Source organism: Oryx dammah, unplaced genomic scaffold (assembly GCF_014754425.2).
Source record: "Oryx dammah isolate SB20612 unplaced genomic scaffold, SCBI_Odam_1.1 HiC_scaffold_23, whole genome shotgun sequence".
Lineage (NCBI taxonomy): Eukaryota > Metazoa > Chordata > Mammalia > Artiodactyla > Bovidae > Oryx > Oryx dammah.
In genome coordinates, this window is record NW_024070207.1 from 111,387,849 (window position 1) to 111,408,758 (window position 20,910).

The following is a 20,910-nucleotide window of genomic DNA, read 5'->3' on the forward strand; positions in this document are numbered from 1 at the left end:
TGGCTGGATGGCATGACTGACTCAATGGACGCGACTCTGAGTGAACTCTGGGAGTTGGTGATGGACAGAGAGGCTTGGCGTGCTGCGATTCACGGGGTTGCAAAGAGTCGGACACGACTGAGCGACTGAACTGAATTGAACTGAACTGAAGGAAGAAAGGGGAAAAGGGGATGGGGAAGAATTAGAAATGCAGGAGAATAGTAAGGACAGCATAAGATTGTGAACTCCATATGTGACTATATATTTTGTATCACAAACTTTATGTAAATTGACTAATCTTTTAATCTTTTCAGTTCAAAGAGTAAGACTGAATTTTAAAAAATCATCCAGGTAAATCATGAGAAGCATATCTATCTCAAAAAAAGCTGTTGAGCCTTGAAAGTCAAAGGGTGGGAAAACATATTATGGAAACACCAATGACAAGAAGATTGATCTAGCTCTCTGAATATTGGCTCTCTGAATATTTTCAGATAAAAAGTATTACTAGATATGAATAAATTCACTACCTTTAATAAATAATTAATAGATGGGTGAGCTCAGCAGGAAAATATGACTTATTTTTAGTTGCATGCTGCTAAGAGCGTAGCTTCAAATATATAAAGCGTTATGTCAACAACTAATATTCCTTGAATAGTTTATCAACTAAGCAAAAAAAAAAAAAAATCTGTACTCCAAACTGAAGAGCGTATTTTGTGTTCTTCAAAAATTTATGTGACTTTATCTCATATTAGACTACTAAAAATGTCTTAGCAAATATTAATGAGTTGATAGCTCCTAGACCACATTGTCCTATCACAGTAGAATTAAGTTGCAAAGGAACTAGATTTTTACATTTAATAGCACCTCTAAATTGCTTGTGCATGAAAGAAGAAATCATAGTAGATATAAAATAAAACCAAATCATAATTATAATGCTGTATATATAAAAATTTGTGTCATACAGCTAAAATAATAGGGAAACATTTATAACCTTAAATATGTATAGTAAATGAGAAAAAGTAAAATGATTTAAGCCTCCAACTTAAGATGTTAATAAGAGAACAGAGTAAGCTCAGATGATGCAGGATGAAAATAAATACAGAAAGCAGAATTAAACAGGAAAAAACATGTAGTAGCCAAAAGCCATATATTGTGTTTTTAAAAGAATAACAAAATTTACAAACCTCTGGCAAGACTGATGAAGAAAGAGGATACAAAAAAGCAATAAATTGGAGACTACAAATAATTACAAGTGCCAGAAAGTTTGAAAATTTATGTGAAATGGACAAACTGCTAGAAAAATATTACCAAAAATGAGTCAGAAATCCATCAGTGGTTCTATAGCCATTAAAAAAAAAGTTGAATCATTAAACCCAAAAATTCCTACAGCAAACACAAGGTCCAGATGATCTACCAAACATGGCAGGGACTGATAAATCTAATCTTTCACAAATTCTCCCCAAAGTCTTCAACTCATTTTATGTGGCAGGTGTAACCTGGCTACCCATTACTAAATCAGGACTGTGTATGAAAGGAAAATTACAGGGCAACCTCACTCATGAATATGGATGTGAAAACTGTAAACAAGTTATTAGCAAGGAAACTAACCCACATTATTCATAATATGTCATGACTAAGTTGGGTTATTTTAGGAATGCAAGGTATTTTCAACATTGGAAACATCTAATAATGTAATTCACCACATTAGCACATAAAAAATGAGGAAAATCATCTTAGTAGAGGAAGAAAATAGATTTAATAAAATCCAATAATTAATGATTAAACAAAAACCTTAGCAAAATAGGTATCAAAGGGAATTTCCTATCCCTTATTGGTAGTACAGAATATCAAGGGCTTGCCTAGTCATGATGTCCAGACAAGACTGCCCATTCTCTTTCAGTGTTGTAATGGGGTCCTAGGCCATCCATTTGCAACAGCTCAGGCAAAAGAAGATGCAAAGATTGTAACTGAAGCCCAATTATCATTCTCAGTTGATGTGGTTTTCTACCTAGAAAAGATATAGAAGAACCTGCAGAAACATATTTGAAATAAAGAAGGATGTTTAGCAGGGTGACAGCTGCATTTAAATACACTGTAACAAACAGAATATAAAATAATATGAAATAAGAGATAGCAACTTACAAGTTTTCAAACTTGGTGAAGGAGCACAGGTGGATAGTTCCCTCCCTCAAACGCAGACCTATAAAACCACAGAAATGGAAGCAAGCCTGGATCAGAGTGACTAACAGAAAATCTGTGGGCTTTCCCTGGGGAATCTGAAAGCTGTTGGTTGGGTGATGGTAGACTGGAGCCAGGGCCAGCAGATACAGTGATGGACCGAACTTGCAGGAAACAGCTTTTGGGTTCACTTCTTGCTTCTCTCACAATGCCTGGAGAGGAAAATTGCTTGTTCCATCTCCCTCAAGACAAAAGTCAGAAGTGGCTCATCAGATGTGGCCTTTGTATGGAAGTATTATGGCAGCACCATAGCACTGCTGGAGGGTGAGGAACAGATGAAAATTATGGCAACTCTTTCAGGATCTCTTGGGGGAATCTCCACTGCTCCCCTACCAACCTATAGGACTACAGCACTGCTTCAAAGTGTTCAGAAGAGAATCCTTGAGCCCTGTGAAAAGGCAGCAATGACGGTAGGCCAAGGTGGTGGCAGTGAATTAATTTGCCTCTTTCTTATGGAAGTACTATTGGATACATGTTGGACCTCTTAATTACACACTTCAAGTCTTTTAACCTCTAACCTCCAAGTCTTTTAATGCTCAGTCATGTCCAACTCTTTGCAACCCCATGGACTGTAGCCTGCCAGGCTCCTCTGTCCATGAGATTCTCCAGGCAAGGATACTGAAGGGGGTGCCATTTTCTCCTGCAAGAGATCGTCCTGACCCAGGGATCAAACATGCATCTCTTGCATCTCCTGCCTTGGTAGGCAGATTCTTTACCACTAGCACCACCTGGCAAGCTCCTTTAACCTCTAATATTTTCTATTTCTTTATATCTCTCTATATTACCTGTACATATATATAATATATAAATCTGTCTATATTATATATACATATATAATATATAAAAATCTATACTGCTTTGTATCTTGTTTTTCTGTTTTCTCTTTATTTTTTTAAATGCTGCTTACTTCTTTTTTATTCATTTCAGTAACTTTTATTTATGAAAGTTCTAATTCATTCTTTTTTTAAACGTACCTTTTGTCATGATATTTATTTCTTATGGCTTTTAAAAATGTAGGGGAATTCATAACTTTAAATACATGTACTTTAAAGATTCTTTCTGATTGCTAGTCTGTTAGGTTATTGGATTTTCATTTCGCTGCTGTGTTATTGCTAATGCTCACTGATAGTGATGGGATTTTCTCTTGTCTCCCTCATCTCCTGATCCCTCATGAAAATCCTGTGATACCAGGATTTGGGGTAATGGAAGTATTACTCCAAAGTATTTTTGCTTTTGCCAGGAGTCCCAGGATATCACCATCGTAGGACAAATATTTATTGTTATTTTCCCAGTTTGAGGGTTTCTAGCCCATGTAGGTTGTGAAAATTTGAATTTAAACCTTTATGAGATGCAGAACTATGGCAGAGGGATCTTTCTCTTTAAACTTTACCAGTGGGCAAACTTTTTCTTGCTAATCCCTTCACCAAAGGTGTAGTCCCTTGTTCTGGGATTTCTTTGAGTCTCAGTGCCATCTTGCTCTTCAGAGATACTAGGGCTTACCTCCTTTTTCTACATGAGCATTAAAATCCAATCTCCTGTATTACTGGGGCTAACAATCACCACTACATTTGCTTCTGTTTGAAATACACAATAAAGATTTTTAAATGATGAGTGAATTATGATTGATACAGAGCAGCATAGAAGGCAAATGAGGATATTTTTGGGAAAAACATAACTCTTGAGTCTCTCAACCACATATTAAATGGTGGTGGTGGTTGGTGTTTTAGTTGCTAAGTTGTGTCTGACTCCTGTGACCCCATGGATTGTAGCCAGCCAAGCTCCTCTGTCCATGAAATTCTCCAGGCAAGAATACTGGAGTGGTTGCCTCTCCAGGGGATCTTCCCAACCCAGGGATCAAACCTGTGTCTCCTGCATTGGCAAGTGAATTCTTTACTGCTGAGCCATTAGGGAAGCCCAAATTATCTCTACTACATTTTTATGGTCAAAATATGGGACTATGTTCCATCTAAGCAGTTCTTTTCTTTCCAGTTGTGTTTTTTTCTGACGTTTATCTTTTGTGAGTCTATATATTTATATTATTACTATATTTATAAGCACAATTTTAAGTCACCTAAAGCTAGAACATGGAGCATTAAGCATTATACTGCAGTTATCTCAAGTCTGGGACTACATTTGGAAAAAGGTTTGTATTAAAATGGCATTTATATGTAAAATCCATGTACTTTATTAAATCATTTGTTAATTTTAAGATTTGGCTTCATTGTAAATAACCCTGAGATTAAACACACAGACATGTCACAGTCTAAAGCAAATGTGCTAAAATAATATAGTTTGAGCCTGTGGTGAGTCCTAAATTAAATGATGCCTGGATTGCTGCCAATATATAGATTTTTATCAAATTTATATCCTCTTTTCTATTTATCTGTCAGATGACTATATATTAGATCAGTAAGCAGACTTTGTATGGCTACAGTTGTGATTCTGAATAATATAAAAAAGCAGTCCTGAATTGGTTAGGATTAACCAAACAATGCTGTAGTAAGAATATTACAGTGTGACAGACATGGACATAGATACCTGGATTTCATTAGTGTATATGGAATCATCAAAGTTCTAGAAACCAGAAAGAATGTGTAAAATGGTGTCTGTTTTGTGTATGTGTGTATGTTGAAGGAGAGGGGGCAGAGAGAATCCTCACTAGCTAGGAATCACTTCTTTAGTAGTCAGTGGTATGATGACTTCAGGGTTGTGTGTTGGCAATGCCTGAATCAGAATTGCTTGTCGATGTAGTTATGTTAGCATGTGCTATTTATTCATGGGCTTTGCTTATAGATCCCTGAGAGAAGTGAGATGAGATTTCTAAATTATATAATTGGTCTTAAGGGCAACTATTTACTTTGATCCTAGATGGAAAATAATTCTGGAGAGGGTAGTTTCACTGAGAACTTTTAGTAAAACAACATAGACTTCACTCTGGTTTCCAGATTAGGCCAACACATTTTATTCTACCATTAAAAAATCATGAAAAATGATTGCCTTCATAATAGCTAGTGTTTGCTCCTTTGTGAACCAAGGATTTTATGTTGGGTGCTAGTTGGTTGATTGTTGGATAAGAGGAATGTGAGTATTTTCTACTCTTCCCTTACTTTTAAAAATTTTTTATTTTTATAAATTATGAAAGCATGATAACACATTTATGGGAAACTTGAAAAATACAGAACAAGTTTACATAATTGTTCCACTATGTATTACAGTTATTTTTTAAGTAGGTAAATTAAGACACTCTTCCCTTGTTGTGAGTGTAAAAGCAGTCACTCTCACAGTGTCCTTATGTGTAAGGACACTTAGACATAAAGAACAATTACAAACCAAGAACTAGCAACCAATTAGCAATTCTTTATTAGAACCCTGGGTCCATTTCTTCTTTTATTAAATCAGCACGTTGATACCCAGGAGTAAAGAATAATGCTTTTGAAGTGTTTGTTTTGCATTTCAGGGAAGGGCTCCAGGATTATTTAGCTTTTTTAAGTATTGATGCCTTAAAACAAGATTTACTTAGTCCAGTTTAGGTCATTGACCTATGACAGTTTGAAAGCATCATACATGCCAGTATTTTTAGCTTTCATAGATTGTCTCATCTCATAGTATCTATTATCTTTCAAAGCAAACTTAAAATTCTTAGTAAGAATTAACTAGACAAATCAGAAAACATAAAAATTTTTAAAGTTTAGGTAATTGTAAAGAATAAAAACTAGAGGTCACTGTGATTCTTGTTTGCAACAGGCTGCCTTTAGGATAATGCAGTTTTTATAAAATTTTATGCAAAGTAGGTGCTTCCCTCATTCAAATATAATATGCTTTAAAAGAGGAACAAATTTGGTATATTGTTTAAAAATCCAGATGCTAGCTTATTTTCTTCTAAAACTTTCAACCTTTTAACTTAGACAACTCTCTGCTTAAAGGAAATTGTCTTTGCTAAAGCTGTTTCAGAACAGCTTCATGGAGGTGGGAGAAATTAATTTGAGCTACAATAAACATATGGCATTTAGTAGGTAATTGGCTTTTCAACTTAACCATAGCAGTCTCCTCCATACATGGCATTATGTTTTATTAACGTAATTTAAATAGGGATGTTCTGGGTTATCATTTACACAGATTAAATTCCCCACCTAATGTACATGTAACTAAATGCACATTTACCTACATAATAGCTATCGGTCACAGTTTTCATGGTGGTCGCTCAGCCAGAAAATAAGGTTGTAGTTCTTTATGTGTATGTGTTAAAGAATACATGTATACACGCTCCTTCACAAATCCCTGGGCTGGTATGAGGACTACTCCCTCACTCAGCTCTCAGGAAGCCCTGCTGATTGGTTGACATCATCCCCAAACCCAGCAGCAACCTTTCCATCCCCCAATCAGCTGCTTCAGATTTCAAGAAGTTGATCATTTTGTTTTCACTGAGGAAAGTGTTTTAACTGAATCATTTGCAATCAAAACCGTTCCTCACTTTGAGCCAAAACAGAATTTTATGAGTGCACGTAGTCACTCAAGTTGAGGACTACATGCTATAACCTTTCTCAACTGGACTAAATTAAATATGTAATACTCCCAGGAGCAAATTTTGAGAAGAGCACTTGGCCTTACTTTAACTAGTAAATCATTAAAACACACGTGGAAACATTCCATATTATTTTGATTTGACCCTTTGGCAGTAAATGGCCACTTCCTTACAACTTATATTCTTTTCTTTCCAAAAATAATTTACTGCCACCTGGTTTGCCTTTAGGCATTTTCCTTTGTGTTCAAAAACATTGATATGTTTCTCTGAATTTTTATAAGATCCATATATTCTTTTGAGTCAGCTTCTTCTAATTTTTTAATATTTTATCTGCATAATATCTAAGTGTTAGTGACATGAAAACTCTGATTCTATGGTTTTAAAGAGGGGACTATAAGCTGTTTGCCCTTTAATTAGTGAACTTTTAAATATCCTTCCTTTGTTTCTTACATGAGCAGAGAATAAAAATGGCATAGTTTTCATTAGTCCTGACTTAAAGTAAAATTAATTGCTGATATTCTTTTCTTTCTAGATATCTTCCTTATTGCTGAGACCAGTATTAAATTCTGTATCAAATAAGTACTTCTAAACAGATATTCCTCAACATGACAGATTCATGTAAAAACTACTCTTAGGTCAGTGTAGTGCTGTGAATTAAGTACATATGAATTTCAGCAGAGCCTTTGAGCAAGTCTCTGATGATAGCCGTGTTATTTAGATGGTGAAATAGGGCCTATCACCAAAGGCAGTGAAATACACTTGACCTCTTGGTGTTTTGAACAATCTCCTATTCCCTGTTGAGGTTATGAAGCTGAATCCGGCCTCTGTAACCCAACACCGAATTAAATCTCAGAGACATGAGTTTGGAGTGAAGTAGAAAAGAATAGCTTTATTGCTTTGCCAGGCAAAGGAGGCCACAGTGGGCGAATGCCCTCAAAACTGTGTGTCCCCATCTGAAGGGGGTAGTAAGAAGTTTTATAGTAATGGTTCAAAGAGTAATGGTTCAGCTCTTGGACATTCTTTTGACTGGTTGGTGATGAGGTGTGTGGGCATCAGCATCATCAGTGTTCTGATTCCAGCCAGACTGGGGTCTACTGCCTGTGGGCAGCACACAGTTAGCTTCTCCCACTTGGTGAGGGTTTCATTCTCTGCAAACAGCTCAAAGATAATTTTTTGTGTGTATTCTTTGAGAGGGGACCAGGACCCTGCCCCAAGGCTGTCCTTTTCTTCTGAAGACTCCTCCCCGGTCTCTGCATCCAATTAGCATCTGTTTGAACCTGCTCTTTGGAACTCAGGGAAGGTCAGGGAGGCTGAATGAAGCATATTTCCTGTAGTCAAAAAATGGGGGACACAGAAATACTTTTGTGCAGGAGCCCCACAGGGCCCTGCTGGGTATCATTTACTGAGAATTCAAGCCTCTAAAAGTCTCTTGTCTCTTCCCCACAACTCCTCCTCATTCTTATTGTTGATAGTATAATTGTCCTAAGTTATGACAAACAAAAAATAAAAGGGAGAATTACAAATAACAATAAAAAGGCATGTTACAGAACTGTTGGATGGCTCTGGAGAAGATATGAAGACTGAGCATAGAGACAAAAAATATGAAATATGAAGATGAAATGTAAGAGGCATATTAGGAAATGGTGAAAACTACTAGCATAGATATAACCAGAGTCAGAAATGTATTTTGTATATAGATAGTAAACATTTTAAATTGTACAGTTAATTATTGTGATATGCCATTTATATTTATATTTTTTAATATTTTGAAATTTACTTTGGTCAAAGAAGTGAGAAGAGGGATTGATATTTTAAAAAAATATCATTAGTTTTCCTGACATCATTTACTATATAATTCATTCTTTCCACAAGATATTAAAATACCCTCTGTGTGTGTGTGTGTGTTCAGTCATGTCTGACTTTGTGACCCCATGGACTGTAGCCCACCAGGCTCCTCTGTCCATGGAATTTTCCAGGCAAGAATACTGGAGTAAGTTGCCATTTCGTACTCCAGGGGATCTTCCTGACCCAGTGATCAAACCTACATCTCTTATATTTCCTGCATTGGCAGATGGATTCTTTATCACTTTAAATAATAAAATAAATTTAGGGAAGTAATAGTAAAATACCCTCTTTAACATATATAAAATATTATATATTTTGTTATTTCTGAGCTTGCTATTCTGTGTAGGAATGGATCTTCCTTGATCTGTGTGTATAAATGAGCAATGGCTGGATTTTTAACTAAGGTGGTTTTATGTTTAAATAATTGATAGGATGAAGTCCATTCTTATCCTTCCCTATCAGGAGATCCTTGACTTTCAGTGTGCATTTGTCCTTTGAACTGGTCCTAAAGTCATTTCGTCAATATAAAAACATGCTACTGGGATTTTTAGTATAATTATATTAAACTTACAGGTTCATTTGAGGAAATAATAATATTGAAACTATGAATATTCCTATAGAGATTCATGGTATCAGTTCAGTTCAGTCACTCAGTCGTGTCCAGCTGTTTGTGACCCCATGAACCACAGCACGCCAGGCTTCCCTGTCCATCACCAACTACCAGAGTCTACCCAGACCCATATCCATTGAATCGGTGATGCCATCCAACCATCTCATCCTCTGTCGTCCCCTTCTCCTTCTGCCCTCAATCTTTCCCAACATCAGGGTCTTTTCAAATGAGTCAGTTCTTCCCATCAGGTGGCCAAAATATTGGAGTTTCAGCTTCAGCATCAGTCCTTCCAATGAGTAGTAAGGACTGGTCTCCTCTAGGATGGACTGGTTAGATCTCCTTGCAGTCCAAGAGACTCTCAAGAGTCTTCTCCAACACCATAGTTCAAAAGCATCAATTCTTCAGCACTCAGCTTTCTTTATAGTCCAACTCTCACACCCATACATGACTACTGGAAAAACCATAGCTTTGACTAGATGGACCGTTGTTGGCAAAGTAATGTCTCTGCTTTTTAATATGCTGTCTAGGTTGGTCATAACTTTCCTTCCAAAGAGTAAGCATCTTTTAATTTCATGGCTGCAGTCACCATCTGCAGTGATTCTGGAGCTCCCCAAAATAAAGTCAGCCACTGTTTCCACTGTTTCCTCATCTATTTGCCATGAAGTGATGGGACTGGATGCCTTGACTTAGTTTTCTGAATGTTGAACTTTAAGCCAACTTTTTCAGTCTCCTTTTTCACTTTCATCAAGAGGCTCTTTAGTTCTTCGTCATGGTATAACTTTCTGTTTATTCAGTATTCATTTGTATTCCTGAGTAAAGAATTGTAATTCATTTCATATACATTTTACATGTTTTTGTTAAGTCTCTTTCCTAACTATTGTATATATTTTATCATTAAAGAGAATTAAATATTATATCCACAATATTTTCTATCTGGTTATTTCCAGTATATAGGAGAGATTTTTAAAAATAACTTGTAACTTGCCACCCTATTGAATCTCTTAATAGTTTTAATTGTTTTAAGATGATTCTCTTAGAATGTCTAGAAAGATAATCATATCACTTTAATTACTATTTTGTTTCTGAAATATTTAAATCTCTAGTCTTTTATCTCATGGCATTTTTCTAGAACTTCTGAGACAGTATTGAATAAAAATGATAATTATTAGCCCTGTGTTCTTGATAAATTCTCTCATTCACTTATTCAAAAGATTCACTAAGTGCCTACTATATTCTAGTCTATAAGGTTAATGCAATTCCAATAAAATTCCAACAATATTTTTCATATTGACCAAATGACTTTAAAGGTCATATCAAAGAATAAATGCACAAGGCCACAAGGGAACGTAACTGATTAAAACACAAAATGTTTCCTTTAATGCATGCATTACCTGGCAGCTCAGCTTGTGAAGAATCCACCTGCAATGCAGGAGACCCCAGTTTGATTCCTGGGTGAGGAAGATCCACTGGAGAAGGGATAGGCTACCCACTCCAATATTCTTGGGCTTCCCTGGTGTCTCAGCTGGTAAAGAATCTGCCTGCAATGCAGGAGACCTGGGTTTGATCCCTGGATTGGGAAGATCCTCTGGAGAAGGGAAAGGCTACCTACTCTAGTATTCTGGCCTGAAGAATTCCATGGAATGTATAGTCCATGGGGTTGCACAGAGTCAGACACGACTGAGCAACTTTTACTTCCACTTTCACCTTAGAAGGAACTTAAATTCTAACAGAGGGAAGCAGCCGACAAATAAGTAAACAGGAAATACAGATTTGCATATTAATGTGAAGATTATGAAGAAAATATAATTGAGTATCTCAATAGATAGAGACTATGAGTGATATTAGTGGTAAAGAACCCACCTGTCAATGTAGGAGCTGTAAGAGATTTGGGTTCGATCAGTCAGAAAGATCCGCTGGAGAAGGAAGAGGCAATCCTCTAGTATTCTTGCCTGGGAAATCCCATGGACAGAGAAGCCTGGCAAGCTTAGGTCCATAGGAATTGCAAAGAGTTGGACACGACTGAGCAACTAAGCACATGAGCTAGAGGGTGCTGTTTTGTAATTGGAAAAACCTTTCAGAGGAGGTAGCATTTGAGATAAGATTTGTAAGAGGAAAAGGCAATCATACGAAAATCTGGTGCTGGAATGAGGACAGTAAGTGCAGGCACTCTGAGATTGAACAAGCTTGTCATGTTGAAGGCACCAGGAGGTTCCTGTGGCCGGATGTGGTTGGTCAGTGTGAAAGAGGTAGACTTTAGGGTCATACAGGTGAGGTGCAGATGCTCAGTGCCCTTCTAACTACAGGGAAGCCACTGGAAATTGGTAAGCAAGGGCAAGATACAAATTGAACTTTAAGAATACTCTGGATGCTCAGTGGATGACAATAGAGAATCTAGAGTGGAGACAGGGAGACTAATTTGAGGTTTTTGTAATTAGCCAAGTATGAGAAAGGTTGGTGGCTTATGCTAGGTTGTAAGCAATGCTAATATGAAAGATGGTCAGACTCAGCAAACATTTTGGTATTATGACAGTGAAACGTGCTGATAGGTGACTAGTTACAGTTAATAGGTGGCAAGTTAGGGTGCACAGATGGCAGGTGCATAGATCTGCAGCCTAAATGACTGGTTGTACAGTAGTACCACTTACTGAGATGGGGGCAGCTTGATGAGGAGTGCATATTAAGGACAAAGGCCAATAGTTCTTTTCTAGAAGTGTTAAATAGCAAAATGAGAAGGCTGAGTCATCATACAGAAGACATTTAAAGCCATAGGACTGGATGATGTCAACCTAGGGAGCATATATAAAGACCATGAAGTGAAGATAAGGAGAAGCTAGTGAGATAGAAGGAAAACTAGAAGTATCAGGTCCTATGCTAGATACAATGAATACAATGGTAGCCCTACCACTTACTGCTTATTGTCTAGTCTCTTTCGATTCTAATGATGTGGGTAAAATGATTCTCATTTTACCCTTCACCATAATGATGTGGGCTGCTGTTGGTTTTGATAGATACATTTTCAATGTTAAGCAGGTACCCTCTAATTTCTAATGGACAAGGAGATTTTATTATTTTACAATCATGAATGCTTGTTGAATTTTATCAGATGGCCTGTCAACTTCTATCAGGCTGATCATACATTAATAGATATTCAGAAGTTAAACCAATTTGCATTTCTGAAGTAAACCAATTTTGGTCATGGTGAATTACTTTAAAATCTTCTGATGGGTTGACCCTGCAATTAGTTTTAGATTTTTGCTTCCATGCTTGTGTGTGTTCTGGCTTCAGTTTATGTTATACTTTTTAAGGTTCAATATTATGGTTTTGCTAACTTCATGAATTAAATTGGACAGCTCACTTTTATTATGTTTGAAAGTGAAAGTGTTAGTCACTCAGTCGTGTCTGACTCTTTGCAACCCCATGGACTAGCCTGTGAGACTCCTCTGTCCATGGAATTCTCCAAGTAAGAATACTGGAGTGTGTAGCCATTCCCTTCTCCAGTGGATCTTCCTCACTCAGGGATCAAATCTGGGTCCTCCTGCATTGGCAGGCAGATTCTTTACCATCTGAGCCACCAAGGGAGTTAAATTACACAAAACATTTTTTTCCTTTAATATTAGATAGATAATCCTTCTATTCTCTGATAGGACATCTGGATTCCAAACTGTTCTCTTCAGTGAGTGTTGTTTATTAAAGGTTTTTCTTTCCTTGGTTAGTTTGCATATTGATAGTTTTTCTTGAAAAGTTGTTCATTTCATGAAGATTTTCAAATTTATTAGAATAAATGTATTTATATAATATTTAAAATCTCCATCCTTATTGTTAAATCTTGTTTCTGACTCATGTTGCATATTTGCAGTTTCTATTTTCTCTCAGATTTTCAGGAGGCAGGCAATTTTTATCAGTCCTTTAGAAATACTAGCTCTTGGTTTCATCATTTCTAGTCTTTGCTATTTTATTTTGCTTCCTAGTTTAAAAATCCTTCCTTCTTCTTTTAATTTATTGTACTATGATTTTTCAAAATTCTTGAATTTGACTTCTTAGTTCATTTATTTTCACATTTTTGTATAGCCTTAAAAGTCTTTTAATTCTATAGGTATCTGAGCAATCTTTGCCTGAATTTCATATATAGGCTTCTTAGTGTCATTAATTTATAAACACTTTACATATGAAATTTAGGTTTTGTTTTAATTGCAGTCATTTCAAATAGAGTATTTACATTTCCCAATGGCTAGAACTCTTTATTCTTTGTTATTAATATCCAGTTCTATTAAAGTTGTATAGTAGATTTTTAAAGGTCCCATCTGTTTATTTTTTGTAAATGTTGAATACATTTTGAAAAATAAGATATTTTTTTATTACTTCTTTGTAGGATAACATTCTTGACCCTGATAGTTTAAGCTAGTCTCATTATTTATAGTATTTGAAGTCACTGTTACTCTTTTTCTGGCTTGCTTATTTGATTTGCCGGTTTCTTAGAGAGATATATTGAATTCTCTATCATGACTGTTTTATTTTTAAACTTTTCATTTCTCATATTTTTGCTTCATATATCCTAAAATATTCAATCCTACTTTTCCACTGGCTGACTACAGATGGAAATTGTATTTAGTTCTGGTTGTCACTTTTAAGGAAAACAGACTATGGATCATAGCTAAAAATAAAAAAGTGATCAGAGTGATCAAAGAACTGAAGTCATGTCATTTGGCGACTAGTAAAAGGAACTGGGGCATTTCATTTGGATGTTAAATGGGTATAACTTTTTGATATGCCATTGGACAGTGAAGTTAAGGTTGATCTGAATAACTTCAAATAGCAGGACTGGAAAAAGTTTGGAAAAATAATAAGGAAGCTGGGTTTGTCTCAGTATAAGGAAGGTATTCTGATAAAGTTGTTCTGAAATGAAGCTGAAAGCTGCTAGAAATGGTGAAATTGATGTCACTGAGCTAGGCTAGCAGAGGCTAAATTACTACTTGCCAGGCTACTATGGGACTTCCCTGGTGGCTCAGATGGTAAAGTGTCTGTCTGCAATGCAGGAGACCCGGGTTCTAGCTCTGGGTTGGGAAGATCCCCTGGAGAAAGAAATGGCAACCCACTCCAGTACTATTGCCTGGAAAATCCTATGGACAGAGGAGCCTGGTAGGCTACAGTCTATGGGGTCGCAAAGAGTCAGACATGACTGAGCAACTTCACTTTCACTTTCAGGCTAAGAGGAGAGTGAAAAAGTTGGCTTAAAGCTCAACATTCAGAAAACGAAGATCATGGAATCTGGTCCCATCACTTCATGGGAAATAGATGGGGAAACAGTGGAAACAGTGTCAGACTTTATTTTTGGGGGCTCCAAAATCACTGCAGATGGTGACTGCAGCCATGAAATTCAAAGACGCTTACTCCTTGGAAGAAAAGTTTTGACCAACCTAGATAGTATATTCAAAAGCAGAGACATTACTTTGCCGACTAAGATCCGTCTAGTCAAGGCTATGGTTTTTCCTGTGGTCATGTATGGATGTGAGAGTTGGACTGTGAAGAAGGCTGAGCGCCGAAGAACTGATGCTTTTGAACTGTGGTGTTGGAGAAGACTCTTGAGAGTCCCTTGGACTGCAAGGAGATCCAACCAGTCCATTCTGAAGGAGATCAACCCTGGGATTTCTTTGGAAGGAATGATGCTAAAGCTGAAGCTTCAGTACTTTGGCCACCTCATGCGAAGAGTTGACTCATTGGAAAAGACTCTGATGCTGGGAGGGATTGGGGGCAGGAGGAGAAGGGGACGACCGAGGATGAGATGGCTGGATGGCATCACGGACTCGATGGACGTGAGTCTGAGTGAACTCCGGGAGTTGGTGATGGAGAGGGAGGCCTGGCGTGCTGCGATTCATGGGGTTGCAAAGAGTCGGACACGACTGAGCGACTGAACTGAACTGAACTGATGAAAGAGTTCAAGCATTGGCTCAAAGGTAGGATGAGGAGATTGTTATCATTTTTAGTGTTTCTAAGGAGACTTGTTCTTCATTGTTATGTATTTTCTCGTTCATACTTTCTCATATGTAAATAAGATATTTACAAGGCTCAACTTAGTATTGCAGGTCAAAACTGTGTTGTTTCATGTCTTCAACCTGTGGGACAACAAGCAAGGGCAGAGCTTATATAGACCTCCTTCACCCACCTGGTATGATTGACAGAATCTGAAAATGGCAGCCACTCTGTGGAATCAAAAAATGATAGCAATAAATGTGATTTAAAAGACCATCTAAACTCATCTCCCAGTCAGGCAGATCATAGGCCTCAAAGCTATATTTCTCATTATAAAAGTCATTCAGTTTATTTTTACATCTGACAGTTGTTTTTTTTTTATCTCCATAGAATAGTGTTCGTTCCTTATAGTGTCCTTTATGAATTTTTGTATTAATTCAAAGATTTTGTGACCCATTCCTCCTCTTTCATGTCATATTTCCTGCCATTTTTTTTGTTATATGAAGTTTTTTGTGATGAATCATGTCTTCCTTTTTTAAAAAAAATCTTCTCAACATCTTTAGCAGGTTTTTTTTTTCCACTAGGAATTAATGTGCCTGAGTTATTGAACAATACACAGTGTGGTTTTCTGGTTGCTTATTCTAGTCACTCCAGGAGTATTACTGGCTCAGGACTAATTTTTTGGTTAATATCTGAACTTAAAAAATCCAGCGTCACTAAGGAGGGCACATTTCAATTCTAAATTGGTATGTGACACCATCTTGAATTTTCACTTCCTCATGAGATTTGTTTTACATTTAGCGACAAAGTGAAAGTGAAGTTGCTCAGGCATGTCTGACTGTTTGCAACCCTGTGGACTGTGGCCTACCAGGCTCCTCAGTCCATGGAATTGTCCAGGCAAGAGTACTGGAGTGGGTTGCCATTTTTTTCTCCAGGGGATCTTCCTGACCTAGGGATTGAACCTGGGTCTCCCGCATTGCAGACGCTTTACCGTCTGAGCCACCAGGGAAGCCCAATTTAGAGACAAAAGGCTCAGTTAATGTTTCTTGCCATTTTATTGAGCTCGTGGAGTATGTCTTTCACTATATATGCAACCCTTCTTTTGAGGGTTCTGGTTTTAAGAAAAATGTCTCAACACCAAATTCTTGCTTTGTACCCATCTAAGCCTTCATTTATTATCTTTTTTTGTTGATTAGAACAAAAATTCCATATCAAGAATATATAAAAAATTTTAAAAATTTAAAAGCTGAACGACCCAATGTAAAAACAAAATATTAGTGGAGTATTTAAACTAACACTTTACAAAAGGAGATACACAAATGGACTATGAAAATGTGCTCAATTCATTACTAATCAGGAAAGTGCAAATTAAAATCACACCTTTTAGGCTAAAATTCAGAAGGCTGTCAAGACCAAGTGTTGATAAGCATGCAGAACAACTGAAAGTCTTAGCTATTGTTTGTAAAAGGGAAAATGGTACAGCATCTTTAGTGAACAATCTAGCAGTTTGTGAGAAAGGTAATCATATACTTACATGTAACCCAACAATCCCATTCCTTAATATTTTCCCAAGAAAGTTGAAAATATATCTCCACAAAAATGCTACTCTATGGAAACAACCCAAAAGGACATACAGAGGTGAATGGATTAACAAAGTAGTTTGTATTTATACAGTGGAATATTACTCAGCAATAAAAAAGAATTAACTACTAATACATTCTTTATTAAGGAATCTGAAACACATGCAAAGTGAAAGAAGCTAAACATAAAAGAGTACATGGAGTAATCTACTATTTATAAAATTTTAAAAAAGGCTAAGCTCCATTGGTGATAGTCTGGACTGGGTAGAGGCACTTTTTGGGGATTTGAATATGCTCTATAGCTTGAATATCATGGTGGCTACATGGCATGTACATTGAACAAAATGCATTGGATTGCACTGCAAAATATATGCATTTTAATCATATGTAAACTGTATCAAATGTTATTAAAAATAGAAAACAAAGATATCCCCTGGCATGGCTAGCATATCAGTTAGCGTACTACTTTGACTTTCAAGTCCTGCATTTCTGGCACATAATATTTTTCTGTTTTTCTTCTTGTGCATTGTCATTTTCTTCAACTTTACTGAGATATAATTGACATACAACATTGCATGTGTTTAATGTCTACACTGTATTGATTTGATATACTTAGCACTGATTACCACTATAAGGTTAGTTAACAGCTCCATCCCTTCACATAGTTGCCTTTGTGTGTGTGTGGCGAGAACATTTAAGATTTATTCTTCTGTCGACTTTCAAGTATATAACTGGAGAAGGCAATGGCACCCCACTCCAGTACTCTTGCCTGGAAAATCCATGGATGGAGGAGCCTGGTAGGCTGCAGTCCATGAGGCCGCTAAGAGTTGGACACGACTGAGCGACGTCACTTTCACTCTTTACTTTCATCCATTGGAGAAGGAAATGGCGACCCACTCCAGTGTTTTTGTCTGGAGAATCGCAGGGACGGGGAAGCCAGGTGGGCTGCCGTCTATGGGGTCGCACAGAGTCAGACAAGACTGAAGCGGCTTAACAAGTATATAATACAGTACTGTTAACTATTATCACCTTGTTGTACAATGTTGTTTTTCACTGTTCAGTAGCTCAGTCTGTCTGACTATTTGCGACCCCAGGGACTGAAGCACTCCAGGCTTCCCCATCCTTCACCATCTCCTGGAACTGCTCAAACTCATGGCCATTGAGTTGGTGATGCCATCCCACCATCTTGCCCTCTGTCGTCCTCTTCTTCTCCTGCCTTCAGTCTTTCCCAGGATCAGGGTCTTTTCAAATGAGTTGACTCTCTGCATCAGGCGGCCAAATTATTGGAGCTTCAGCATCAGTTCTTCCAGTGAGTATGCAGGGTTGATTACATTTAGGATTGACTGGTTTGATCTTTGCAGTCCAAGGGACTCTCAAGAGTCCTGTCCTGTCCATCACCAAAGCTCAAGAGCATCAATTCTTGGGCACTCAGCCTTCTTTCTGGTCCAACTCTCACATCTGTACATGAGTACTGGAAAAACTGTAGCTTTGACTAAACGGACCTTTTGTTGGCAAAATAATGTCTCTACTTTATAATATGCTGTCTAGGTTTGTCTTGGCTTTTCTTCCAAGGAGCAAACATCTTTTAATTTCATGGCTGGGGTCACCATATGCAGTCATTTTGGAGCCCAAGTAAATAAAGTATCTCACTGTTTCCATTGTTTACCCATCTGTTTGCCAAGAAGTAATGGGAGCTGATGCCAAGATCTTAGTTTTTTGATTGTTGAGTTTTAAGCTAGCTTTTTCATTTTCCTCTTTAACTTTCATCAAGAGACTCTTTAGATCTTCTTCACTTTCTGCCATAAGGATTATGTCATCTGCATATCTGAGGTTATTGACATTTCTCCTGGCAATCTTGATTCCAGCTTGTGCTTCATCCAACCCGGCATTTCACATGATGTCCTCTGCATATAAGTTGAATAAGCAGGGTGACAATATACAGTTTGACATACTCCTTTCCTGATTTGGAACCAGTCCTTTGTTCTATGTCTCGTTCTAATGGTTGCTTTTTGACCTGCATACAGGTTTCTCAGGAGGCAGGTCTGATATTCCCATTTCTTGAAAATTTTCCACAGTTTGTTGTGATCCATGCAGTCAAAAGATTTAGCATAGTCAATGAAGCAGAAGGAGTTGTTTTTCTGGAATTCTCTTGCTTTTTCTATGATCCAATAGACATTAGCAATTCGATCTCTCATTCCTCTGCCTTTTCTAAAGCCAACTTGAACATCTGGAAGTTCTAGGTTCAAGTACTGTTGAAGCCTAGCTTGCAGAATTTTGAGCATTTCTTTACTAGCATGTGAGACGAGTGCAATTGTGTAGTAGTTTGAACATTTTTTGGCATTGCCTTTCTTTGGAACTGAAATGAAAGTTGACCTTTTCCAGTCCTGTGGCCACTGCTGAGTTTTCCAAATACTGAGTGGAGCAGTTTCACAGCATCATCTTTCGGGATTTGAAATAGTTCAACCTCCACTAGCTTTGTTCATAGTGATACTTCCTAAGGCCCACTTGACCTTGCACTCCAGGGTATCTGGCTCTAGGTGAGTGGGCACACCATCATGGTTATCTGGGTCATTAAGAAATCTTTTGTATAGTTCTGTGTATTCTTGCCGCCTCTTCTTAATATGTTCTGCTTCTGTTAGGTCCATACCATTTCTGTCCTTTATTGTATGCATGTTTGCATGAAATGTTCCCTTGGTATCTCTAATTTTCTTGAAGAGATCTCTAGTCTTTCCCATTCTATTGTTTTCCTGTATTTCTTTGCATTGATCACTTAAGAAGGTTTTCTTATCTCTCCCTGCTGTTATTTGGAACTCTGTATTCAGATGGGTATATCTTTCCCTTTCTCCTTTGCCTTTAGCGTCTCTTCTTTTCTCAGCATCTGTAAGGCCTCTTCAGACAACTGTTTTGTCTTCTTGAATTTCTTTTTCTTGGGGTGGTTTTAATCACCACCTCCTGTACAATGTCACAAACCTCTGTCCATAGTTCTTCAGGTACTCTGTCTATTAGATCTAATCCCTTGAATCTATTTCTCACTTCTACTGTATAATCGTAAGGGATTTGATATAGGTCATACCTGAATAGCCTTCTGGTTTTCTGTACTTTCTTCAAGTAAGTCTGAATTTGGCCATAAGTAGCTCATGATCTGAGGCACAGTCTGCTCCTGGTCTCGTTTTTGCTGACTGTATAGAGCTTCTCTATCTTCCACTGCAAAGAATAGAATCAGTCTGATTTTGGTATTGACCATCTGGTGATGTCCATATGTAGAATCATCTCTTGTGTGGTTGAAAGAGAGTGTTTGCTATGACCAGTGCATTCTCTTGGCAAAACTCTGTTAGCCTTTGCCCTATTCATTTTGTACTCTAAGGCCAAAGTTGCCTGTTATTCCAGGTATCTCTTGAGTTCCTACTTTTGCACTGTAGTCCCCAGTGATGAAAATGATATCTTATTTTGGTGTTCTGAAAGGTCATGTAAGTTTCATAGAACTGTTCAACTTTAGCTACTTCAGCATTAGTAGTTGCAACATAGACTTGGATTACTGTGGTATTGAATGGTTTGCCTTGGAAATGAAGAGAAATCATTCTGTAATTTTTGAGATTGCACCCAAGTACTGCATTTTGGACTCCTTTGTTGACTATGAGGGCTACTCCATTTCTTCTAAGGGATCCTTGCCCACAGTAGTAGATATGATGGTCATCTGAATCACCCATTCCAATCCATTTTAGTTCACTGATTCCTAAATTCTCAATGTTCACTCTTGCCATCTCCTGTTTGACCACTTTCAGTTTACTTTGATTCATGGAGCTAACATTCCAGGTTCCTATGCAGTATTGTTTACGGCACAGTACTTTCCTTTCACCACCAAACACATTCATGACTGAGTGTTGTTTCTGCTTTGGCTCAGCCTCTTCATTCCTTCTCGAGATATTTCTCTGCTCTTCTCCAGGAGCATATTGAGCACCTACTGACTTGGGAAGTTCATCTTTCAGTGTCATATCTTTTTGTCTTTTCATACTGTTCATGGGGTTCTCAAGGCAAGAATGCTGAAGTGGTTTGCCATTCCCTTCTCCAGTGGACTACGTTTTGTCAGAACTCTCCACCATGACCCATCTGTCTTGGGTGGCCGTACATGATGTGGCTCATAGTTTCATTGAGTTACACAAAGTTGTGAT